A 27396-nucleotide genomic window follows, 5' to 3' on the forward strand; every position below is an offset into this window, starting at 1 on the left:
AGGTTAAGGTGAATCCATGTGTTCAAGTACATCAAGCACAACACACGGCAGCTGGGAATGGGATCCTTAGCGAGTCATTGAAGGGCAGGGGATGGTATGTTCAGCTGTGGAAGCTAATTGCAGAACCTCAAGGCTGAAGCGAGGGCCAAGGTGTGAAGTTGTAAGAGTCAAAAGGGCTCTAACATTCATTATACTATACAGGGGTCATATGCACAGGTCTTGAAGGAGGTAACACAATTTCTAGCTATGTCACCAGTACATCATCACCTTGTTAACAGCTTCACACTTCCTCCACACTGTACAAACGATGACCTGACAGCTATCTTTAACAGTGTGACACTTACAAATCCAAGACCTCATGCCCCTTGTCTCAGCACCTTATCAGATATTCACTCAGTCTAATTGAGAAAAACACAGGGGCTACGCATGTTTTTGTGATTGCAATGTACTAAGACTGAGTTGATGCAAACTTTACACAGAGGACGCTAATAAATAGCAGGGGAAAAAACAAAAAGCTATTCACCAAGGTTTCAATAGCATATTGTTTTTGAAAGCGTTACCAGTATCTGACATGTTGGACACATATAAACGTCGTGTACCCTTTTTTTAGGAGCACTGATAGTAAATTGGATATCTTTGAATTAATTATGTGTAAAATAAACAATATCTTCTGTTTCCAACTCAGGTATGGTTGAAAGTTTTGTTAACAACTCATGAGGTAAATGGAGTCCCCCCTTCCATTTGTGGCCTGGAATTATTTATGTGAGAAGGCTGCAGCTATTACAATGTCAGATGGTGAGGCCCACACATTCAAGCACATTGAAGTGCCTCATGGTCAGTTGAAGGAATCCAAGAACAATTTCACAGGTTTATATTTGTCCTCAAGGATAAAAAGGAGACAATGCCACGTCAACAAGATGGGGCCTAGGGTTATGCTTACAGTAGCTGGGACTCTTGGTGACAATGGAAAGGAAAGTGACCTTGCCTTGGTGAACAACTGACAGTTGCAGTTGTCTTGCAATGATTTCACACCATGTATGATGACTTTCTCATGTCATCCAATTACCTTAAGCAATCACAACACAAAGACGTTCTAGTTTGTTCCCAAACATGTACTAGAACATAAAACTCAAAACGAACCTCCATAAAAATCATGAGAACTCCCCCTTACTAAATTCAAGAGATTTCCAATGCTCAAACATACAAGATTGATATGTGTTGGATGTCCCTGGAGCCTGAAACTGCCCTATAAAGGAGGGTGCTAAAATGGGCTCTGAAATGTCATAATGTCGTCATGTAGCCACCTCATCTGTTAAAGTGACACTCCAAAAAAGGAATTATAGCAAAGGGTGATGCTCTACATGCACCCTGGGTTTTTGCTCCCCTTCTCCCTCCTTATTGATAGCCTGTTGTTACAACAAGCTTGATAGGTCTGAGGTGCACACCTCTACTCCCCACATTTTTGGAGCTAACTTACTTTCTGTCATTTCATGTCACATACATCATTTGATTCATTTTCATTGGTCAAACATACATGCTTGTAATGTTTAGATGACTATAGAGCCTGAAACCGCCCCCTGATCAAGTGGGCTTTCAATGCAGCCAATTTCTCCCCTCCTCTGTCCGCCCTGGAATAGCCTGTTGTTATAACGAGCCGGATAGGTCAAAGACGTATACACCTCTAGCCCCAAATACAGATCTTTTGAAATAAGCAGTCTAATTTATGTCACGACATGGCCCATCTCCATATAGGGCTGAGTAACACTCTTTATAAAGAGAGCTGGAGACCAGGGGGAGACAGACCAGGGGGAGACACAAGGCACCGGACATCCTGAAGGTAGGCATATAGAGGCAGTCTGCTGAGGAGGGCAAAGATAATCATTATACGACCTAACAATAATCATAACCACACATAGCTGGTCAGTAGACTGATATTTGTCTTTGTATTTGTCTATTTCATTCTCAGTAGAGATCCTTTCCACCAAATGTATCCAAGGGGTAACCAACAACAGGTAGAATCATAATCTTCTAAAATAAAGGTTCTATAAGCCTCCTAGTGGTTTGTGTGAAGTCTTCAAATGTGTTTCATGAAAACTATAACAGCTTGACAAATGTGTATACTAATGCAAAAATAAAGATAAAAATACCGTTATTTATTTGATTTATTCAATTTTCTTGTCTGTACTCATCAATCTAGTCAACTTGTTTATGTTGCATAATACATCTATCCTGTACAGTAATTACATGTTGTCAGTGTCATCACTACACAAGCTGTAGATTTCAGCTACAGTGGACCTAGCTACTTTTGGTCTGCTCTGAACCTCACATGTTTTGGTTTATTTCCAATGTGCTGTTGGTTTACTGACCTTTGTATTGTTCAGATTAACACTTATTAATCTAGGACTCTAAATTTGGTAGCTTACTGCTGTCCTGCCTCAACCGTTGTTTTTTTTAGGCTTATATTTTAAAGTTCTATTGGTCTGCCATGACCATTATGCTATGGATGGTACAGTATACTACTCATATACAGTATATACAGTGGGGTCCAAAATTATTGACACTCGATAAAGATGAGCAAAAATTACTGTAGAAAATAAATAATTTAAATACTGAGCTATTTAGTATCCTAAATAAATTCGGGAAATTATCATATTTTATACTAATATAATTGCTCAGAGAAAGAAGGCGTCGAAATGATTGACTTCCCTGTTTTCAATACCCCACCTTGTGAGAATAATGTATCTGAGCCTTTTTGTAAAATATATCACGAGTTGGGACACATTGGGGAGTCTTCCACCATTCCTCCATACAGAATCCATCCAGAGCCTTGATATCCGTCTGTGCTTATGGACTGCCCTCTTCAATTCAAACCACAGGTTTTCAATAGGTTTCAAGTCTGAAGACTGAGATGGCTATTGCAAAATGTTGATTTTGTGTCCAATTAACCATTTGTTTGTGGATTTTGATGTGTGCTTGGGGTTATTGCGATCAAGTTTCAGCCTCCTCCCAGAGGCAACCAGGTCTTTGCCTAAAATGTTCTTGTACTGGGTAAAGGTCATGATGCCATTGACCTTAACAAGGGCCACAGTGCCATTATTCTCACAAGGTGAGGTATTGAAAGGTATTGAAAACAGGGGTGTCAATAATTTTTACCCTGTACCTATTAGTGAAAAAAGTATTACTTAATAAAATCTCTCTCTGAACAATTATATTACTATAAAATAATATAATTTCCAAATGTTTTTGAGCATATAATATAGCTCAGTATCTGAATCTTTTATTTTATACAGTCATTTTTGCTCATCTTTATCAAAGGTGTCAATAATTTCGGACACCACTGTACATACAGTAATACTAATTTCACATTATACAATTTATTTAGGTCTTTGGGGTAACAGTTTTGGGACCACTGTTTTAATAATATATATTTTTTAAGTACTAAAAGGTGGAATATGCAGAAATCGCGTCGCCATTTCCTAGTTGCTATAATTTTAATAGTTAGCCTACTTTCAGTTTATGTGACAAAACAGGCAAGTACAGTGTAGAGAATCATTGTACCATCTAAACCAAAAATATTGTATTTTCAACTGTTTGAAGCTGGTGTACAAAACCAAAAGTAAAAGGCGCAAAAACAATATTGAAGAATGGGAAGCATAGAAATAGCGCAAATAGAACAGATCTACCGCTTCTTAAGCCCTAATCGCACAGGACTAGTATTACTATAGAACTTCGGTTATGTAATTATTACCCCAGCATTTCCGTTTTTCCAGTGGACGAGTCGGAAGGGATTCATTTTTACCAAACTGCCCCTGTAATTCCTTTTTTTCCTCATTCAAAATGGACCATTATGACGGAAGCCTGGAGTCTCTTCCAGGCATGAAGATATTTAAAATGTCTAGGGATAGCTTAATATTGGCCTAAAGGCCTTCCGTTCTGAGAAAGTTACAATAATAATGCATATCAATAAGAGCCATGAGCTGTAACTTATGCAGACTTATAATTACATGACATATTTGACAATTCATAAATTCATTGGCACAGTATCGTCCACTTCATCTTTTAAAAGAGAAGTATGGCTCTAGGAAAGTTGATATGTGACTAAACAGATCATTCATCTGTAGGCTGAGTGCATAGCACTTTGTTTTAAGCATCAATGTGTTCCCATGTTCTTACCCAAACTGGGTGCAGCACCTGTTCAACTCTGTAATGTCACTCAAAACAGAGAGATGATGAGTCACACGGGATAAGTATCAGAGGACCTGGGAGTTTGCCGAAAAACAGTCGGTTTTTAGGGCTGGGATAAAAAAGGTGATTATTAAAACAATAATGCATGGTTGCCTTTGTCATGAACAGAATAAAATGTAAAACTATCATAATATGGTTGATATTGTAAAAAGAAAACGGTAAAGTATGAAGATCTAAATGCTTTCTTAAGTTTGAGAAATGTTTGTTATGAGAATCCTGGCATTCAACAAACCATGTCAACAGTGAGAAACCAGCCACATGTACAGTGCCTTCGGAAAGTATTCAGACCCCTTGACTTTTACCACATTTTGTTACGTTACAGCCTTATTCTAAAATGGGTTAAATAAATTAAAATCCTCAGCCATCTACACACAATACCCCATAATGACAAAGCAAAGTTTTTAGAAATACCTTATTTACACAAGTATTCAGACCCTTTGATATGAGACTCGAAATTGAGCTCAGGTGCATCCGGTTTCCATTGATCATCCTTGAGATGTCTCTTCAACTTGATTGGAGTCCACCTGTGGTAAATTCAATTGATTGGACATGATTTGGAAAGGCACACACCTGTCTATACAAGGTCCCACAGTTGACAGTCTATGTCAGAATAAAAACCAAGCCATGAGGTCGAAGGAACTGTCCGTAGAGCTCCGAGACAGGATTGTGTCAAGGCAAAGACCTGGGGAAGGGTGCCAAAAAATGCATTCGGCATTGAAGGTCCCTAAGAACACAGTGGCCACCATCATTCTTAAATGGAAGAAGTTTAGAACCACCAAGACTCTTCCTAGAGCTGGCCACCCGGCCAAACTGAGCAATCGGGGGAGAAGGGCCCGATGGTCACTCTGACAGAGCTCTAGAGTTCCTCTGTGGAGAGAACCTTCCAGAAGGACAACCATCTCTGCAGCACTCAGTCAGGCCTTTATGGTAGAATGGCCAGATGGAAGCCACTCCTCAGTAAAAGGCACATGACAGCCCGCTTGGAGTTTTCCAAAAGGCACCTAGACTCTCAGACTATGAGAAACAAGATTCTCTGGTCTGATGAAACCAAGATTGAACTCGGGCCTGAATGCCAAGCATCATGTCTGGAGGAAACCTGTCACCATCCCTACGGTGAAGCATGGACGTGGCAGCATCATGCGGCAGGGACTGGGAGACTAGTCAGGATCAAGGAAAAGATGAACAGAACACTCAGGACCTCAGACTGGGGTGAAGGTTCACCTTCCAAAAGAACAACGACCCTAAGCACGCAGCAAAGACAACACAGGAGTGGCTTCGGGACAAGTCTCTGAATGTCCTTGAGTGGCCAAGCCACAGCCGGACTTGAACCCGATTTAACATCTCTGGAGAGACCTGAAAATAGCTGTGCAGCGACGCTCCCCATCAAACCTGACAGAGCTTGAGAGGAACTACAGGGGATAAACTCCCCAAATACAGTTGTGCCAAGCTTGTAGCGTCATACCCAAGAAGACTTGATGCTGTAATCGCTGCCAACAGTGCTTCAACTGAGCAAAGGGTCTGAATACTGATGTAAATGTGATATTTCAGTTTATTTTATTTTATACATTTGCAAAAATGTCTAAAAACCTGTTTTTGCTTTGTAAATATGGGGTATTGTGTGTAGACTGATGAAGAAAAATCACTATTTCATTAATTTTAGAATAAGGTTGTAACGTAAAAATATGGTGTATGATCTTTGTGCCTCTATAACTTTCTGACTCATCATTATTCACTATTCATTCATGATTATTTATTATCCATCCAAGTGTTCCGAAAACATATTCTATTCTTATTTACAATAAAAGTGACTCCAAAATATATTATTCACCATTCAGTTCCTATTGGGCAAAACAACCTGCAAATATTCCAACAAGTTTGTAGAGTCACAAGCTTCTTGTAGTCATTGCGTGCTAGGAATATGAGACTAAATACTCAACTTTTGACTACTTTATTTTTAAGACACTACAGTATAATTGAATTTGTCCAAATAACGTTACTTATGAAAAAAAAGCATTCAAATGGGGTGACTAGATACATAAAGTGCTTTCATTTCTAAATGGTCAAACAGATGTGTATGAATATACCCTCAAATAAAAAGGTGACATTCTGTACTTTCCAAAATGCTGGAGTAAAGAGCCAAATTAAAAGTATTAGCTTCACTGTCAAAATAAATACGAGTGTATGTATCTATATAAAATGCGCTGAACTTCAGATTTACATGTGGATGGTTTTTCACAGATGATGATTATTTTTTACACATTTTATCTTAACTGTCCAAATAAATACAGAGGGGAGTGACATACTGTACATACATACATACATGGGCACAGATGTCAATTCAATGTCTATTCCACATTGGTTCAATGTAATTTCAACGTTGATTCAACCAGTGTGTGCCAAGTGGGCAGAGGGCATTTACATACACACAAAACAACGCATACATGGTATTATTCCAACTCAAACCTGGTACTTTGTGTAAATTATGTACCTTCAGAAAGCATTCACACTCCTTAACTTTTTCAAAATGTTGTTGTGTTAAAGCCTGAATTTAAAATTATTTAAATTGAGATTTTGTGTCACTGGCCTACAAACAATACCCCATAATGTCAAAATGGAATTATGTTTTTAGACATTTTTACAATTAATAAAAAACAAAAAGCTAAGATGTCTTGAGTGAATAAGAATTCAACCACTTGTTATTGCAAGCCTAAACGATTTCAGGAATAAAAAGTTGCTTAACAAGTTACATAATAAATTGCATGGACTCACTAAATCGATTTAATCCATTTTGAATTCCGGATGAAAAAAACTATATGTGGAATAAGTCAAGGGATATGAATGCTTTCTGAAGGCAATGTATGTATTCAATACTCTGTTCCTGCCTGCACAGATTTAAGAATGGGGGACAGTTTGATGGCAGAGTTTGGCGCCGCAGCTTCCTTTCTGCGTAAATCAGACAAGGAGCGTATGGAATGCCAGACTAGACCCTTTGACATAAAGAGAGAGTGCTATGTGCCTGACCCTGAGGTTGAGTACGTCAAGGCCACAATCACCAGCAGAGATGGTGCTAAAGTCACCGCTGATACGGAGTTTGGAAAGGTAAATATTTTTTTGAAGAATATGACCTGGAAAATGGACACATGGAAAATCATAAGATAATTAATTTTCCTACTAGGATAACTCTATGCGCTTTATAGATTACTATAAGTATGATTCTCACAAGAGACAACAAAAAGAAGAATCCTAACTTGAGATCTCGAAAATGCTTTATGTAAATCAGGCATTACATGTAAATGGATGATTTGTGACAATTCAATATTGTGTGTAATCTCAAATTAGGATGAGAACACCTCTGCACCTTAAAAATGAAACAAAACAATTGAATTTGCTCTTCTTTCAGACTGTTACTGTGAAGGAGGACGACGTCCACCCCCAGAACCCGCCAAAGTTTGATAAAATTGAGGACATGGCGATGTTCACCTTCCTGCACGAGCCCGCTGTGCTGTTTAACCTCAAAGAGCGTTACGCAGCCTGGATGATCTACGTAAGTAATGACCTGCTAATATCTCCATTGAATCAATCATTCATTCAAATGAATTAAACTAAATATGCATCCCCTTGTCTTTGACAGACCTACTCAGGGCTGTTCTGTGTCACTGTCAACCCATACAAGTGGCTGCCAGTGTACGATCAGTCTGTTGTCAATGCATACAGAGGCAAGAAGAGGACAGAAGCTCCTCCTCACATCTTATCCATCTCTGACAATGCCTACCAGTACATGTTGTCAGGTAAAATATAACTTTTCCTTTTCATCTATATAAATCAAATGATATTTGGATAATGTCACATTTACTGATACTTCTCTTTCAACAGACAGGGAAAATCAGTCTGTCCTTATCACGTAAGTACATCAACCAAAGGCTATATCCATTTGAGACTATTTGAAATTAAGAGAAATTCTGAGACATCAACATTTGTATTTTAAATCCCAGTGGAGAATCCGGTGCTGGAAAGACTGTTAACACCAAGAGAGTCATCCAGTATTTCGCCAGCATTGCTGCTGTTAGCGGAAAGAAAAGTGCAGCAGAAGAAAAAAAGGTAAAAAAGAATGCAAATATTCATTATTATCGATCCAAAATTAAACATTCTTCATGGCTGGATGGACATACAGTATGTTGACAAAATCCAATATATGTTCATTACAGTATTTATTTTAATGCAACATTTTAACACTGTGTGGTTGTTGGGTTGTAGGGGACCCTGGAGGATCAAATCATCCAGGCCAATCCTGCCCTGGAGGCTTTTGGTAATGCCAAGACCATCAGGAATGACAACTCCTCCCGATTCGTAAGTTTGGTCTTGTTTGTTTGTCAAATATCATTCAAATCTTATCTTCTGGATTTGAATTGTATAACCATTAGCTGATGTCATGACGTTAGCCAATCTTCCTCAGGTCCATCAGCTAATCTTCCCTTTTGGGACTGTCTGTGCACCAGACCTGGGTTAAAAAGTATTTGTTCTGTTTCACATACTTTCAGTGTTTGATTGAGCCTACCAGAAATGTGTGATTTAAACTTTTAGGAGTATTCCATCAGTTCCATTACACCATGCAAGCTCAATCAAGCGCACCTAAGGTATTCAAAAAGAAAACAAATACTACTTGAATCCAGCTCTCATTAATTTATGCTATTACTATAATTTGCAGGGTAAATTCATCCGCATTCATTTTGGAGTCAGTGGGAAGCTTTCGTCTGCTGACATTGAGACTTGTGAGTACAATACTCAATTTGCCCAGGCTTGAACAGATCTCTTTGACAGGAAACACATTAATACCAAAATCACTTTCCCATACTGATCAGATCTTTTGGAGAAGTCACGTGTAACTTTCCAGCTCAAGGCTGAGAGAGACTATCACATCTTCTACCAGATCCTGTCACAAAAGAAACCAGAACTGCTGGGTGAGTATTGAATCATCAAACTGAGTAGGGTTGAGGTAATTCAGGATTAAACTGAACATTTCTGATGAAATCCAATTAAATCCGTATGGTGCAGCGAGCCCAGAGAGTGTGCTACCCCATGCTCCAGCGTAAAACCCTCAGCACAATGTAGCGTGATTTATGTTGTAACGTTTCCTTTTTTCATAAGAGGGTTGAAATTATTTAAATTCCATGCAAGTATGCAACACTGAAATTGGATTAACACAAATCAATCTCCAGCTGCAGTTTTTCAAAACTTGATTAGGACTAATTTGCCATCCTGTCTATTTATAATATAACACAATGCCAATTTTAGAATTGACCCCAATCCTAATACTGAGTGTATCTTGTTTTGACCTATACCACAGCCCAAACACAAATTAAACTGTGCTGTTCAATTCTTTTCAGAGATGCTACTCATCACCAGCAATCCCTATGACTATGCCTTCATCTCCCAAGGAGAGATTGCTGTTGAGAGATGCAGATGAGCTAATGGCTACTGATGTGAGTACAACATGTACATACGATCATTTCCCACTTGTATCCAACTCTTTCTCCAATACAAAACAATGGCATTTTTGGAACTAGGATGCCTTTGATGTACTGGGCTTCTCCCAAGAGGAGAAGAATGGCATTTATAAGCTGACTGGTGCCATCATGCACTACGGGAACATGAAGTTCAAGAATAAGCAGCGGGAGGAGCAAGCAGAAGCAGATGGCACTGAGGGTGAGTGCTGAGGATTTAAAACCTCTCACTTCATTATGAAGTAGTATCTGTGTCACGCCCTGGCCTTAGTATTCTTTGTTTTCTTTATTATTTTAGTTAGGTCAGGGTGTGACATGAGGAATGTTTGTGTTTTGTCGGTTTTGGGTGGTTATATGGTAAAGGGGGTGTTGGGTGTAGTGTATGGGTTTGTGTTGAGTGTATGTGTCTAGCTGTGTCTATGTTGGGTGTAGTTGTCTAGGAAGGTCTATGGTTGCCTGAATGGGTTCCCAATTAGAGACAGCTGATTTCTGTTGTCTCTGATTGGGAGCCATATTTAAGGTAGCCATAGGCTTTCGTTTGATGTGGGTAATTGTCTATGTCGATGTTCTATGTTGCTTGTAGGCACTAGTTCATGTTTAGCTTCACGTTCGTCTGTTTTGTTATTTTGTAAAGTGGTTTCGTTTGGTGTTCGTTCTCTTCAAATAAAAGGAAGATGACTTACTTTCCACGCGCTGCATGTTGGTCCTCACTCTCTACTATAGACGATCGTGACAGAATACCCCACCACAGGACCAAGCAGCATATGAAACGGCAACAGGACCCACCTACACAGGATTTCTGGAGATGGGAGGACGAATTGGATGGAAAGGGACCTTGGGCTCAACCTGGAGAATATCGCCTTCCCAAAGCTGAGCTGGAGGCAGCGAAAGCCGAGAGGAGGCGATATGAGGAGGCAGCACGGAAGCAAGGCTGGAGACCCGTGAGTAATACCCAAACATTTCTTGGGGAGGGGCTCATGGGGAGTGTGGCGAGTCCAGATGGGAGATCTGCGTCAACTTCCCGTGCTACCCGTGAGGACTCTAAGAGGGAACCTGAGCCAGTCGGGCTGATATTGGAGGTGAGCAATGGGAATGATACAGAGACTGTTAAGGATTTATTGGGGAGGTTGGAAGAGAGTGAAATGAGGGAGCTGCTGTGTTGGTGCGTGAGGCACAAGATCCACCCGACAGAGCGTGTGCGGGATGTGATGTTACCTGAGTCAGCTCTCCATGCTCGTCCTGATGTGCGTGCTAACCGTCTGGGAATGACAGTCCCACGAACCAGGCCTCCTGTACGCCTCCCTAGTCCTGCACCTCCTGTATTAGCCCCACGTACTAACTCTCCTGTGACAGTCCCCAGCCCAGTACAACCAGTGCCTCCTCCACGCACTAGCCCTATGGTGCGTGTCTCCAGCCCTTTACCACCAGTGCCTAAACCACGCACCAAGCTTCCTGTGTGTCCCCAGAGTCCTGTGCGTCCTGTTGCTGCTCCCCGCACTAGCCCTGAGATGCGTGTCCCCAGCCCGGGACCACCAGTTCCGGCACCACGCACTAGGCCTAATGTGCGTCCCCAGGGTCCAGTATGCCCTGTTCCTGCTCCCCGCACTAGCCCTGAGATGCGTGTCCCCAGTCCGGTACCACCAGTTCCGGCACCACGCACTAGGCCTAATGTGCGCTCCCAGGGTCCAGTATGCCCTGTTCCTTCTCCCCGCACTAGCCCTGAGATGCGTGTCCCCAGCCCGGTACCACCAGTTCCGGCACCACGCACCAGGCCTACAGTGCGCCTCAGCCGGCCAGAGTCTGCTGTCTGCACAGCGATGCCTGAACTGCCCGTCTACCCAGCGCCATCTGAGCCATCCGTCTACCCAGCGCCATTAGAGCCATCCGTCTACCCAGCGCCATTAGAGCCATCCGTCTACCCAGCGCCATTAGAGCCATCCGTCTGCCCCGAGCCATTAGAGCCGCCCGTCTGTCCCGAGCCGTCAGAGCCGTTCGTCAGTCAGGAGCCGCTAGAGCCATTCGTCAGACAGGATCTGCCAGAGCCGCCAACCAGACAGGATCTGCCAGATCCGCCAGCCAGCCATGTGCAGCCAGATCCGCCAGCCAGCCATGTGCAGCCAGATCCGCCAGCCAGCCATGTGCAGCCAGATCCGTCAGCCAGCCATGAGCAGCCAGATCCGTCAGCCAGCCATGAGCAGCCAGATCCGTCAGCCAGCCATGAGCAGCCAGATCCGTCAGCCAGCCATGAGCAGCCAGATCCGTCAGCCAGCCATGAGCAGCCAGATCCGTCAGCCAGCCATGAGCAGCCAGATCCGTCAGCCAGCCATGAGCAGCCAGATCCGTCAGCCAGCCATGAGCAGCCAGATCCGTCAGCCAGCCATGAGCAGCCAGATCCGTCAGCCAGCCATGAGCAGCCAGATCCGTCAGCCAGCCATGAGCAGCCAGATCCGTCAGCCAGCCATGAGCAGCCAGATCCGTCAGCCAGCCATGAGCAGCCAGATCCGTCAGCCAGCCATGAGCAGCCAGATCCGTCAGCCAGCCATGAGCAGCCAGATCCGTCAGCCAGCCATGAGCAGCCAGATCCGTCAGCCAGCCATGAGCAGCCAGATCCGTCAGCCAGCCATGAGCAGCCAGATCCGTCAGCCAGCCATGAGCAGCCAGATCCGTCAGCCAGCCATGAGCAGCCAGATCCGTCAGCCAGCCATGAGCAGCCAGATCCGTCAGCCAGCCATGAGCAGCCAGATCCGTCAGCCAGCCATGAGCAGCCAGATCCGTCAGCCAGCCATGAGCAGCCAGATCCGTCAGCCAGCCATGAGCAGCCAGATCCGTCAGCCAGCCATGAGCAGCCAGATCCGTCAGCCAGCCATGAGCAGCCAGATCCGTCAGCCAGCCATGAGCAGCCAGATCCGTCAGCCAGCCATGGGCCGTCCCTCAGTCCGGAGCTGCCGTTCCTCAGTCCGGAGCTGCCGTTCCTCAGTCCGGAGCTGCCGTTCCTCAGTCCGGAGCTGCCGTTCCTCAGTCCGGAGCTGCCGTTCCTCAGTCCGGAGCTGCCGTTCCTCAGTCCGGAGCTGCCGTTCCTCAGTCCGGAGCTGCCGTTCCTCAGTCCGGAGCTGCCCCTTAGTCCGGAACTGCCCCTTAATTCAGTGGGGTTAATGTGGAGGGGGGTCATTTGGAGGAAGCTACGGAGGCGGTTAGTGACTGTGGTGGGGTGGGGACCACGACCAGTGCCGGAGCCGCCACCGTGGAAGGAAGCCCACCCAGACCCTCCCCTAGACTGTGTGCTGGTGCGCCCGGAGTTCGCACCTTAAGGGGGGGGTTATGTCACGCCCTGGCCTTAGTATTCTTTGTTTTCTTTATTATTTTAGTTAGGTCAGGGTGTGACATGGGGAATGTTTGTGTTTTGTCGGTTTTGGGTGGTTATATGGTAAAGGGGGTGTTGGGTGTAGTGTATGGGTTTGTGTTGAGTGTATGTGTCTAGCTGTGTCTATGTTGGGTGTAGTTGTCTAGGAAGGTCTATGGTTGCCTGAATGGGTTCCCAATTAGAGACAGCTGATTTCTGTTGTCTCTGATTGGGAGCCATATTTAAGGTAGCCATAGGCTTTCGTTTGATGTGGGTAATTGTCTATGTCGATGTTCTATGTTGCTTGTAGGCACTAGTTCATGTTTAGCTTCACGTTCGTCTGTTTTGTTATTTTGTAAAGTGGTTTCGTTTGGTGTTCGTTCTCTTCAAATAAAAGGAAGATGACTTACTTTCCACGCGCTGCATGTTGGTCCTCACTCTCTACTATAGACGATCGTGACAATCTGAACATCAAAAAGCAGTTAGTGTGCCTCTTCCAATCATACTACTTTGCCTTTCCAGATATTGACAAAGCTGCATATCTGATGGGCCTGAACTCTGCTGACATGGTCAAGGGGCTGTGTCATCCAAGGGTCAAAGTAGGAAATGAGTGGGTCACCAAAGGTCAGAATGTTGACCAGGTGAGTCTCAAAATAGTTTTACATTTCAAGGAGCTAATAATTCTGAGCCTAACACTTCTGTATAGGGTTGCTAATATTTTCATACCTGTAATTCCCACGTTTATGTTGAGGCTATGTTTCAGTAATTTATTTTCTCTATATTTTGTAGGTGTACTACTCCATTGGTGCACTGGCAAAGAAAGTTTACGAGAACATGTTCCTCTGGATGGTGATAAGAATCAACCTTACTCTGGACACTAAGAATGCTCGCCAGCACTACATTGGTGTGCTGGACATTGCTGGCTTTGAGATCTTTGATGTGAGTGTTTGATGTAAATTTGATAAAAATGGAATCTAGAACATTACAGCAGACAAGATAAAGTAACTGTGAACTTCTATTTCAGTTCAACACATTTGAGCAGCTGTGCATCAACTTCACTAATGAGAAGCTGCAGCAGTTCTTCAACCACATGTTTGTGCTGGAGCAGGAAGAGTATAAGAAAGAGGGCATCGTCTGGGAGTTCATTGACTTTGGCATGGACTTGGCTGCCTGCATTGACCTCATTGAAAGGGTTGGTATCTTCAGTTGTGCAGAAGTTTATATGATGAATCCTAAGTAATCTTTGAGATTTCAAACATTACAAGGGAAATTTTAATAAATGTGCTTCCATGACAAATTATTCTGATATTTATTCACTATGCTTTTCCCTTAACATTAATTTATTTTCATTCATTCCTTCCACTAGCCCATGGGTATCATGTCCATCCTTGAAGAGGAGTGCATGTTTCCTAAGGCCAGTGATTCTACATTCAAAGCTAAGCTGTATGACACCCATCTGGGCAAAAATGCATGCTTCCAGAAGCCTAGGATTATTAAGGGTAGACCAGAGGCCCATTTCTCCCTGGTTCACTATGCTGGCATTGTTGACTACAACATTGGTAACTGGCTGGTGAAGAACAAGGACCCGCTGAATGAGACTGTGGTCGGACTGTTCCAGAAGTCAAGTCTTAAGTTCCTGTCCAACCTCTTTGTGAACTATGCTGGTGCAGAAGGAGGTACTATGTGTTTATATATGCAAAGACTACAAACCACTAACATAAATACAAATAGACAAAATTGTGGTCATAATAATATATATGAATAGTTATTTCATTATCATACAGCACCTGAAGAAAAAGCGGCTGGAGGAAAAAAGAAGAAAGGCTCTTCCTTCCAGACTGTGTCTGCATTGCACAGGGTAAATCTGAGCTTAAATCAATATGTTTCTGATGTTTTCACATGTCAGAATATTAACAAATGTATTATATTTGTGCTAAATTTGAGATGCCAGTATGTTGTGGATTGGCATGTTAGCATTAAATGCTGTGGTGACCCGTAAGGTACTTGGAGACTCATTCACCGATGGAAAATTCTACATTTGTCATACTCACAGGAGAACTTGGGTAAACTCATGACCAATTTGAGGTCTACTCACCCCCATTTTGTGCGTTGCATCATCCCCAACGAGACCAAGACTCCTGGGGCCATGGAGAATCCTCTGGTCATGCACCAGCTGCGCTGTAACGGTGTGCTGGAAGGCATCAGGATCTGCAGAAAGGGCTTCCCCAACAGAATCCTGTATGCTGATTTCAAACAAAGGTAAAAATAATCATCAATTTCCTTTCTAAAATAAATTCAACTGTAACTATTCAAATGTTCTCTTTTTTAAGATATTTGCTTTCTGATTTTAAATTCAGATACCGCATCCTCAATCCAAATGCTATCCCTGAGGGTCAGTTCATGGACAACATGAAGGCAGCTGAAAAACTGTTGGGCTCTCTGGACATTGACCATACCCAGTACAGATTAGGACACACTAAGGTAAGTTCTCTAAATAGATGAAAAGCAATAAAGCAACCTGTTGGACCAGGATGGAAAAATAGCAGCAATATTACCAATACATCGCTATCATGGTAACCTGAACAATGCCTTTTGAAATAAGTGCTGATATACCATTGATCATGCTTACCTCATGTCATCTGTGTCTAGTCGAGATAAAAACTGAGTATACAAAACATTAAGAACCAATGGGTCAAGTCGAGGACCTGCTCTCTCCATGACAGACTGACCAGGTGAATCCCGGTGAAAGCTTTGATCCCATATTGATGTCACTTGTTAAATCCACTTTGATCAGTGCAGATGAAGGGGAGGAGACAGGTTAAAGGATGATTTTTAAGCTTTAAGAGAATTGAGACATAAATTGTGTACGTGTGCCATTCAGAGGGTGAATGGGAAAAACAAAAATGGAAGTGCCTTTGAACGGGGTATGATAGTAGGTGCTTGGCGCACCAGTTTGTTTCAATAACTACAACACTGCTGGGTTTTTCACTGTTAACAGTTTCCCGTGTGTATTAAGAATGTTCCACCACCCAAAGACATCCAGCCATCTCGTTGGAGTCAACTTGGGCCAGCATCCCTGTGGAATGATTTCGGCACCTTGTAGAGTGCCGGGGGGGGGGGGGCGGGGGCAAGTCAATATTATGAAAGTGTTCCTTATGTTTGTTATACTCTTTGGTATAGTGCCACCATGTGGCATGGTGGATCCAGATCTAAATTAGCTACTTATAAGCAATTAAAAGCATTGTGGCCATACTGTTTTTGTATATGTTTTTAAAGACCTTGCCAAATTGTGTTACTCTTGGTCAACATGCTGGGATTGAAGTTCTAAAATCAACAGTGGCTGTGGATCTGACTTTTCTGGACCCCTCTTCCCAGGTTAAAGGTCCCAAAGCTTCTGCGCATGTGTGGGATTCTCTACTCAAGCACAGTCTCTGCTCTACTCGTAGAGAACAGGCTACTCTGGCGAATTGTTCTTGTTTAATAAAGTTAGATCAAAGCTGAATCAATGTCTGCAAGATCCCAATGACAGTATTGTACATAACAGAATTGACTATAATAGCATAGTATAACGTTACTGTAAGAAAAAAACAGCACCTAATTTCTTATGAGATTTTAGGAGGATTGTGCGAATGGTTGCATTTTTGTCTCATGTGGCCAGAATTCAACAATGCGTGCCACTAAGAAAAATATGTACTTTAGTTGAAAAAAAACACAGGTATGCTACAGGTTGTTAACACCATCTGCTATAAAAGTCGCTCAATCTACACGACTAGAAGATCTAAATGCATATTCCCATGAAACTGATTGAGATCAAATGAAAGGCATGCAGTTTTTGCAAAGACATTTCACCGGTAAAACTTGAAGAATTATCATTCACAATTGACAGTGAGAAATGTGAAGGGAGAGGGACAACACAAATGCAGGCCTGAAGGTAAAAAAACAGAACATGATACTGGTCTTTCCAGCGGGATCCAGGGAGGCAGGATGCGGGCAGAAAGGTGCGGTTACCTACGGATCCAAAGCCTTGGCCAAATATAATTAGCTCATTACAGGGCCAACTTGAGGTCAATTTGTGTCATTTTTGTAGAAATTGGCATGAAATCATCAATCTAAATAGAACTACCACATTTTGTAAATCTGGGGAGAACACATTCAAGTTATTTATGGTCAACTGGCATAAAAATACAATCCTGCCAAATACAAGACAATACAAGCACTACATTATGAACTTGTGTATCTTTAGGTGTTCTTCAAGGCTGGTCTCCTGGGTACCCTTGAGGAGATGAGAGACGATCGTCTCGCTCTTATCATCACTGGCCTCCAGGCCCGATCACGTGGTCTACTTGCCAGAATTGAGTTCCAGAAAATGGTTGACCGCAGGTTGGAATAAGAATAGATACAACTTCTGCAGACAATATGGTGGAGGAAGAAAACGCTGTATAATTCTATTCAATTTCACAGGGATGCCTTGCTTGTGATCCAATGGAACATTCGTGCCTTCATGGGTGTCAAGAATTGGCCCTGGATGAAGATGTTCTTCAAGATCAAACCTCTGCTGAAGTCAGCAGAGACTGAGAAGGAGATGGCCAACATGAAGGAAGAATTCCTGAAGCTTAAAGAGGCTTATGCTAAAAGTGAAGCCCGTAAAAAAGAGCTGGAAGAGAAGATGGTGTCCCTTATCCAAGAGAAGAATGACCTGCAGCTCGCTGTCCAAACTGTGAGTAACTTTAACTGCACTACAGTTGTTGCATTCTCATTCTTTGTCAAAATGAGCTTTTAGCTAACTAGAGAAATAGAAAAACAGAGAGAAGAGCAACATGATTTGCTAAATACATACAATCAGTGGTACATTTGTCGATTATTTGTGCTGTCCAAACATTTTTCCACCAAACAAACTTAAAATACTTATAATACTTATATATACAATATATTGACACATTGACAGCAAGAAGACACTATTGGTGATGCTGAAGAGAAATGTGAAGGTCTGATCAAGAGCAAAATCCAGCTTGAGGCCAAAGCCAAAGAGCTGACAGAAAGACTGGAGGATGAGGAGGAGATGAATTCAGAGCTAACTGCTAAGAAGAGGAAGCTGGAGGATGAGTGCTCAGAACTCAAGAAGGACATTGATGATCTGGAGCTCACTCTGGCTAAAGTGGAGAAGGAAAAGCATGCCACAGAGAACAAGGTAAACGCTTTTCTTTATTCTTGTGATGTTAAAATTCCAATTAAATATTTTGGATAAAAGTGTAATGACAATGTTCTGTTTCCTTAGGTTAAAAACCTGACTGAGGAGATGGCAGCTCTGGATGAAATCATTGCCAAGCTGACCAAGGAGAAGAAGGCTCTGCAAGAGGCTCATCAACAAACGCTGGATGATCTGCAGAGTGAGGAGGACAAAGTCAACACACTGACCAAGGCCAAAGCCAAACTGGAACAGCAAGTTGATGATGTGAGTATCAAATAGTAAATTCACAAAAAGTACAACACAATTAGTAATATCCTAAAAATACGCTACAGTAAATTGCTGACTCCGAATGTTGTTTAATATATCCTTTATCAGCTTGAAGGGTCTCTGGAGCAAGAGAAGAAGGTGAGAATGGACCTTGAGAGAGCCAAAAGAAAGCTGGAGGGAGATTTAAAGTTGACCCAGGAGAGCCTAATGGACCTGGAGAATGACAAGCAGCAGCTGGAGGAGAGAATGAAGAAGTAAGATCACAACCCACAAAATCTCATGAATAGTTATTTTACAGAAAGTGCTCAAATGTGTTATTTACTTATCAGGAAGGACTTTGAGATGAGCCAACTCAACAGCAAGATTGAGGATGAGCAGGCCATGGGTGCCCAGCTTCAGAAAAAACTGAAGGAGCTGCAGGTAATTCAAGACAATTGTTGAAACATTTCATTCTTAAAGTCACATTTGAACGAGATAAATTGAATTTCTACCATTTCAGGCCCGCATTGAGGAATTAGAGGAAGAGCTGGAGGCTGAAAGAGCTGCCCGTGCCAAGGTGGAGAAACAGAGGGCAGACTTGGCCAGAGAGCTAGAAGAGATCAGTGAGAGGCTGGAGGAGGCTGGTGGAGCCACTGCTGCCCAGATTGAGATGAACAAGAAGAGGGAGGCTGAGTTCCAGAAGGTGCGCAGAGACCTTGAAGAGGCTACCCTGCAGCATGAGGCTACAGCTGCCACTCTGAGGAAGAAAAATGCTGACAGTGTGGCTGACCTGGGAGAACAGATTGACAACCTTCAGAGAGTGAAGCAGAAGCTGGAGAAAGAGAAGAGTGAGCTCAGGTTGGAGCTGGACGATGTGGTCTCCAACATGGAGCAGATTGTCAAGTCCAAAGTATGTGGTATCATTGGTAAATCAAAGAGAAAAATCTATACATGCTTTTTAAAGATGCAATCTAGTGATGCTGTTCTGTCATTCAAAAACAAATCTGTTTTTAGACAAACTTGGAGAAAATGTGCCATACTCTAGAGGACCAGATGAGTGAATACAGGACAAAAGCTGAGGAAGGACAGCGATCCATCAATGATTTCACCATGCAGAAAGCAAAGCTTCAAACTGAGAATGGTATATTAACAAAAAAGAATAAATTGAACAACCACAATAAATTTCCTGATTAAGTAATATAATTTAAAATAATTTGAATTGCATGAAAACAGGTGAACTTGCCAGACAGTTGGAGGAGAAGGACTCTCTGGTCTCTCAACTGACCAGAGGTAAGCAGTCCAACGTTCAGCAGATTGAAGACCTCAAGAGACAATTGGAGGAGGAAGTCAAGGTATTTATACAAAGAATGCAGTGGCACTTATCTAACTACATTCATCATCAAGCATAATTACAGATCCTTTTTTAAATTTCCTTACCAGGCAAAGAACGCACTTGCCCATGCAGTGCAATCTGCTCGCCATGACTCAGATCTGTTGAGGGAGCAGTATGAGGAGGAGCAGGAGGCCAAGTCTGAGCTGCAGCGTGGCATGTCCAAGGCTAATGCTGAGGTGGCTCAGTGGAGAACCAAGTATGAAACTGATGCCATCCAGAAGACTGAGGAGCTTGAGGACGCAAAGTAAGGATGTTTTATTACTTCCTCTTACTTTTCAGGCTATTGAACCTTGGCTGAATGAGCGATACACAAATGTACTGTACATGATCAATATATAATACATTGATTACCTGTTAAACAACCATTATACTGTATTTCAGACAGAAAAAGGCAGCTGAAATGTGTTTCTCATCTATGCCAATCTAGGAAGAAGCTGGCTCAGCGTCTGCAGGATGCAGAGGAAGCTGTGGAAGCTGTTAATGCTAAATGTTCATCCCTGGAGAAGACTAAACACAGACTCCAGAATGAGATTGAAGATCTCATGGTGGATGTAGAGAGATCCAATGCAGCTGCTGCCTCTCTGGACAAGAAGCAAAGGAACTTTGACAAGGTAAAAAAAAACATATGGAATACACAAGTCCTATTAGCCTTCATTATTATACATGATAGGGGTGGCAGGTAGCCTAGTGGTTCGAGAAGTGTGCCAACATCCTCAGACAGGATAACCTAGTTAGCCGGCAACCGGAGGGTTGCTGGTACCATTCTACATCCTACACCGCCTGCCATTTAGCCTTTGAGCAAGGTACTTAACACCCAATAATTGCTCCAGGGGCACTGCACTGTGGCTGACCCATAGCTTCCAGCACCTGTGTGTCTCGGTGGGTTGGGTTTTGAGCACAAAGACACATTTCCATTCTTTGTAAGTTAATGGACAATAAAGTACATCTTATCTTAACGATATACTGTATTCCAACTACCTAAAATACCTGTATGATTTCCAGATCCTGGCTGACTGGAAGCAGAAGTTTGAGGAGTCTCAGACTGAGCTGGAGAGCTCCCAGAAAGAGGCCAGATCTCTCAGCATGGAGCTCTTCAAACTCAAGAACTCTTATGAGGAGTCTCTGGATCATCTGGAGAGCATGAAGAGGGAGAACAAGAACCTCCAAGGTCAGAGCATAAGAATCATTGGGTTATATAACTTAGTCAATTGAAGATCGATATGTTATAGAGATCAGATATCACAAAAAATGTTTGATGTACAAGTATATTTTCCACAGAGGAAATTTCTGACCTGACTGAGCAGCTTGGTGAGGGAGGAAAGAGCATCCATGAGCTGGAAAAGATCCGTAAACAGCTGGAGCAGGAGAAGGCTGAGATACAGTCTGCTCTAGAGGAAGCTGAGGTGAGATTGGAAAAGATTTACTGGTAGTGAAAGTACCAGAACTACATTTTAAGATTTTACTAACTATGGGTGGCTGTGTTCTCATAGGGCTCCCTAGAGCATGAGGAGGGCAAGATTCTGAGAGCTCAGCTGGAGTTCAATCAGGTGAAAGCTGACATTGAACGGAAGCTGGTAGAGAAGGATGAGGAAATGGAGATGAATAAGAGGAACCAGCAGAGAGTTGTGGATACCCTGCAAAGCTCCCTGGAATCAGAGACTCGCAGCAGGAATGAAGCTCTCAGGCTGAAGAAGAAGATGGAGGGAGACCTCAATGAGATGGAGATCCAGCTCAGCCAGGCCAACAGGCAGGCATCCGAGGCCCAGAAGCAGCTTAAGGGTCTCCATTCCCATCTGAAGGTATTACTTCCACACCATTGAATTAAAAACATAGCTTTTGTCTTCAGAAAAAGCCAAGCCACACTGTGAAACAATACAATAAATCTAGTAAAATCAGTAATTCTCTCTACAGGATTCTCAACTGCAGCTGGATGATGCTCTTCGTAGCAATGATGACCTGAAGGAGAACATTGCCATTGTGGAGAGACGCAACAACCTGATGCAGGCTGAACTGGATGAGCTGAGAGCCCTGGTGGAGCAGACTGAGAGAGGCCGCAAACTGGCTGAGCAGGAACTGCTGGATGTTAGTGAGAGAGTTCAGCTGCTGCACTCACAGGTAAGACAGTAATATAGAACAATTAGGGTTCTCCTAAAATATCTGCTACTTGATGTACGTAGAGGTAATATACAAATAACATTTTATATATATGCGTAGAACACCAGCCTACTGAGCCAGAAGAAGAAGCTAGAGGGCGACACATCCCAGCTTCAGAATGAAGTGGAGGAGGCTGTGCAGGAGTGCAGAAATGCTGAGGAAAAAGCCAAGAAGGCCATTACTGATGCTGCCATGATGGCAGAGGAGCTGAAGAAGGAGCAGGACACCAGTGCTCACCTGGAGCGCATGAAAAAGAACATGGAGCAGACCATCAAGGACCTGCAGCACCGCCTGGATGAAGCTGAACAAATCGCCATGAAGGGTGGCAAGAAGCAGATCCAGGAGCTGGAGGCCAGAGTAAGTGTCTAAGCTACATTCTCTTCTATTAATTCAACATCACATGTCATATTTCTAGTCATATTTCTAGCTTCAATATTGAAAGTAATTAGAAATGGTGCGTTAATATCTTTCTAGGTGAGAGAGCTAGAGACTGAAGTGGAACTGGAGCAAAGGAGGAGCAGTGATTCTGTAAAAGGAGTCCGGAAATATGAGAGACGCATTAAAGAACTCACATACCAGGTACATCATAAAGTTTAAGTTGAAAGTGCACTATTAACATGTTCAGAATCAAATGTAAAATGTATACTGTATTCAGTACGAAAAACGTTTGTCCATTATTTTTGGGTGCAGACTGAGGAAGACCGTAAAAATTTGAGCCGTCTGCAGGACCTGGTGGACAAACTGCAGCTTAAGGTCAAATCCTACAAGAGAACTTCCGAGGAGGCTGTAAGTAGAAAACCTTCCATCATCCAACTGATGCGTCTGTAATTTTCAAATTGTTGTGTTTGCTGGAAACTTAAATCATATTTAAAAACATTCACAGGAGGAACAAGCCAATGCCAATTTGGGCAAGTTCCGTAAGATTCAGCATGAACTGGATGAGGCAGAAGAGAGGGCTGATATTGCTGAGTCTCAGGTCAACAAGATGAGAGCCAAGAGTCGTGATGCCGGATCCAAGGTCAGTGAATTTGCTGTCAATGTACAATGTTTTATAGGTTATCATTTTGCAGTTTCCTATGACAAAAGCCTCAACCTTAAATAGTTTTAACGTCTGGTATCTGGACTCTATTTAATGGTAATTTCAATTCTCGATATTCACTCATTTATTCCTGAAGAAAATAAGTAATAAATGCATAAATTGTTACTAAGTAACTATACATACATGTTGATGTTCCCCATTGTAAAATGTCAACCAGAAAACAGGGTTCTCATTATTTATCTATCCTCTCTGTCACAGAAAGGAAAGGATGAGGAGTGAGGCCAAGAGTTGTGATGCTGGCTCCCAGGTCAGTTCTTTCAATCAACATAATTACATTGGTTATAATTTGCAAACTCCCTTATGCCATGTATGATGACAGACCCAACCTCAATTGTTTTGTAAGTATAAAGGGTTGATTGCAACTAACAAGCTGATCTTCTCAGGTACCACTGTGTTAGCAATGGTTTCCTTAAAACGATACTTCCGGGAGATTACACAGAGCTCTGTGCTAACCGTGGCTGCAATGAAAGGAACACCGGAATAAACTAGCAGACTAGCTGTTATTATGACGTTACGGCACCAAGCCGGCTTGATACTAGACATCGGAAATGGTCATTGTCTGTGTTCACTACTCCCGCCGAAAGAAGTAACATCAAGAACAACTAAATCTATATAGTAAAAAGTTCAACTGAGTAATGTCATATAACAACTAAACAAATATGATTAGACTAGAATATCCTGGTATTACAAGGATTTTGTTATCATATTTAATTGCAGACAATTACTTATTATGCCAAATTATGCCTACATCGAGGCTACTCTTCTGCGAAAATAAAGTTATTGAAGATCAACTTTTAATTAATTAATACATTGTAAACGAAAGTTAAATGGATTGCAGCAACATCTGTGACAGACAATCTACATATCAATATAAAATGAAGCACTTTAATTCAATATTTAATTGATTAAAGGTAAAGGTCTCCATAAAAACCATAACACTTAATAATAATGCTCATGTAGGTTTCATTAAATAATCCACAACAGCATTTTTGTCTATCATTACATTTTGGCTGTCATTTCTACTTTTTGTTGAAGATGTCATTTTCTGGCCATAGAATGCAAGGAGGACATAATTTCAAAGCTTAAAGAAAACAACAATGATTTACTGCAAGCAACACAAGCTACAAATGTGGCTTTGTGAGCGCTTTTCTGGATCAGAAATTAAACAAATTATACTGACATGATGTGAGACGACACTCATATATATGGGGATTAAACATTTATGTCAATAATGAACACTCATATGCAAATAATGAGATATGTGACTAGTTAGCTAGCTATAGCCAGTCAGTAAATTCCCAATAAATGTGATGAGGCTGTCATTCAAACAGCTTATACTAGTTAGCTAACTAGCTAGCTACATTCTTGAGTTAATAAGAAATTGTTGGATGACACAAGTCATGTATAATGAATGTTGGCTAGCTAATACACTTAGCAGAATTATCGTTTCCCAAGAAGTAAACTAGCTAGTTAGCTAGAAAGTTAGCTAGCTAGACATCCATTGATGCTGCAGACAGCTAACTAGCCAAAACGTGGCTAACTAGCTTGCGACCACATGAAAATAATAAAATTAGGATATTTCTGGTGAAATGTTACAATATAGCTGGACTCGTTCTGCCAAATATACTGTGAACAGAAGGTTAGCTAGCAAGCAAGCAAACAATAGCTAGCCCAAGTGTTGCTAGCTAGTAGCTAACTAGCCAAGTAACATTATACCATGATCTCTCCTGGTGAAATTAATAACAAATTACTTTCTCTACCACATTTCTTTCCAATTCAGAGATTGTTTCTTTAATATAGCACAATATGCCACAGTAGGCCGGCCAACTGGCCTAATTAATGTATCCCTGTAAGAAATGATAAACGTTTACTATTCAGTATTATCACGATCTGCAAATAAATAAATAATCACGTATATACACACAAAATTTGAAATGTTACTATTCACTGCCAACCTAACCACGAAAACGTTCCCGTATTTTATTTAGAAGAGTAAAGTCATTAATGGATTACAGAAATTGGAAACTAAAAATTAAAAGGAGTACACCAACATGACTTTTCCATTCATACAATATGAATATGTTACATTGCCAGAGTAGATTGCCGTGGTAAACAATGAAATACTTGGTTTCGGTTGTACGGAATGGTTGTTAAAAAGCAGAGTTAATTTGTTCCGATGATAATACCCACCATATCATGAAAATACTTTGGCAGCAATCAGGGCTACAAGCTAACAGGCTGACTACACCGCTCGCGTCGCATGCACGAGCGTTGCAAAATAAATTTAGAAATCTATATTATTCAATTATTGCACCCACACTGCTCGCACGAGCCAACGAGCGTCTGCTTTGCCAAGGGCTAAAATAGAAGTCAGTTCTAATTGTGACGCAGATCGCGCTGCAAGTCCTGCATATCCCATCTCCTCATTGGTTTATAGAAGCAGGTACCCACGTGCCATCTCCTCATTGGTTCGTGGGGGACTGAAAGACGAACGAGGTCAGTGGAGGTAATGCACCTAATTTATGAAAGTTGCCAATCGCAATATAAAGTCAAGAAGGAGGCGAGATGACTAGAAATGATTCGGTTGACCGTTTTATGTGTCAATTAATTGTCGGACTAGAGGACCTTTTACATTTCAGGTAAAATAAGACCTCAATGTTTATATCCCAAGACAAATTAGCTAGCAACAGCAAGCTAGCCAAATAGGACAAATTAGCTAGCAAGTGTAAGCTAGCTAGCTAAATTGCCATACATGTTTAATGCTTTTCGACCTGTCCCCAAATTAATGTGATTGGTTCAGAGTTTGTTTTGATATTTTAACCTGCGTGTCGTGATCGCGTTTGGTGTGGGAGGACAAAACAAATTTATGCAAGATGGCGCACGATGGAGCACGCGCACAGCCGGTTTGGGTTCCGTGTAACGCTGACATCCGCTGTAGGGAGCAAAAATTCGGTGGCCAATGATGGTTGCAATTGATATCAGTTGTGAGGATGATTTGATTGTGTATTGATGGTTTAACGATAGATTAACTTCTGTACGCCTGCCAATGCTCGTTGCAATAACCTTACTATCATTCATATAACTATAAATTGAAATATTGTGCCCTGTCATGTTATTTTTTTTTATATGCAAAAGCATGATATATATGTTTCAGTGGTCACTTACAATGTGATAGATTTATTGCAATAAATACAGGACATTGTTGCTTTTTAAAATATTTGGTGAAATCTTTAATTTACTAGTAGACACAGTTAGTGTTATTCATGATGTTTATAGTGTATTCTATACACTCAAACAAGGAGCCCCATAGTTTAATATATATTTAACAATGCACAGAATATTGTAAGAATGTTTTTTTAGTGTTTACAGTAGTTTATTACATTTTAACCTTCATCGATCTTGTGTCACAGAAAGGACATGATGAAGAGTGAAGCTCTCGGATGGACCTTTCTGAAAATCTCCTGACTGTAGTGCTTTAGTTTTTTCTCTATTCTCCATGGAACATGAGCATAATAAAGAATAAAGTCAATTTAAACATCCCCTCTGTGTATTGCTTGATTCTATTCAGACAGGAATTCTAGACTAGATTTTGGAAGAATGGAATTCACCATTATTTATTAAAGAAACGGAAACACTTACCCACACCCATGAGCAATATCATGTTTTTTTGGCCTAACATTAAGGATTTGTGTGGTTTCATGGAACCCTCAGACTACAGACTGGTGTCATTTTGACCCTAGAGGTATACTGGACTTTTAAAAATCATAGCCTATATGTGGTTTATTTGATTCTGCAAAATGTTCAGGACAAGTTTTCAGATTTCTTTGCTAATTCATTAAAAATAAAGAACAGAAATACCTTACTTACATACAGTTGAAGTCGGAAGTTTACATACACTTAGGTTGGAGTCATTAAAACTAGTTTTTCAAACACTCCACAAATGTCTTGTTAACAAACTATAGTTTTGGTAAGTCGGTTAGTAATTTTTCCAACAATTGTTTACAAACAGATTATTTAACTTATAATTCACTGTATCACAATTCCAGTGGGTCAGAAGTTTACATACACTAAGTTGACTGTGCCTTTACACAGCTTGGAAAATTCCAGAAAATGATGGCATGGCTTTAGAAGCTTCTGATAGGCTAATTGACATCATTTGAGTCAATTGGAGGTGTACCTGTGGATGCATTTCAAGGTCTACCTTCAAACTCAGTGCCTCTTTCCTTGACA

At 41.7% G+C, this 27396-nt stretch overlaps 1 pseudogene; it reads left to right on the forward strand.

Moving 5' to 3' along the window:
• The first annotated feature begins 7143 nt into the window (after window positions 1–7143).
• LOC139531809 (myosin-7-like) lies at window positions 7144–26705 on the forward strand (annotated as a pseudogene).
• The last annotated feature ends 691 nt before the right edge of the window (window positions 26706–27396 follow it).

Source organism: Salvelinus alpinus, chromosome 10 (genome assembly GCF_045679555.1).
Source record: "Salvelinus alpinus chromosome 10, SLU_Salpinus.1, whole genome shotgun sequence".
In the NCBI taxonomy this organism is placed as follows: domain Eukaryota; kingdom Metazoa; phylum Chordata; class Actinopteri; order Salmoniformes; family Salmonidae; genus Salvelinus; species Salvelinus alpinus.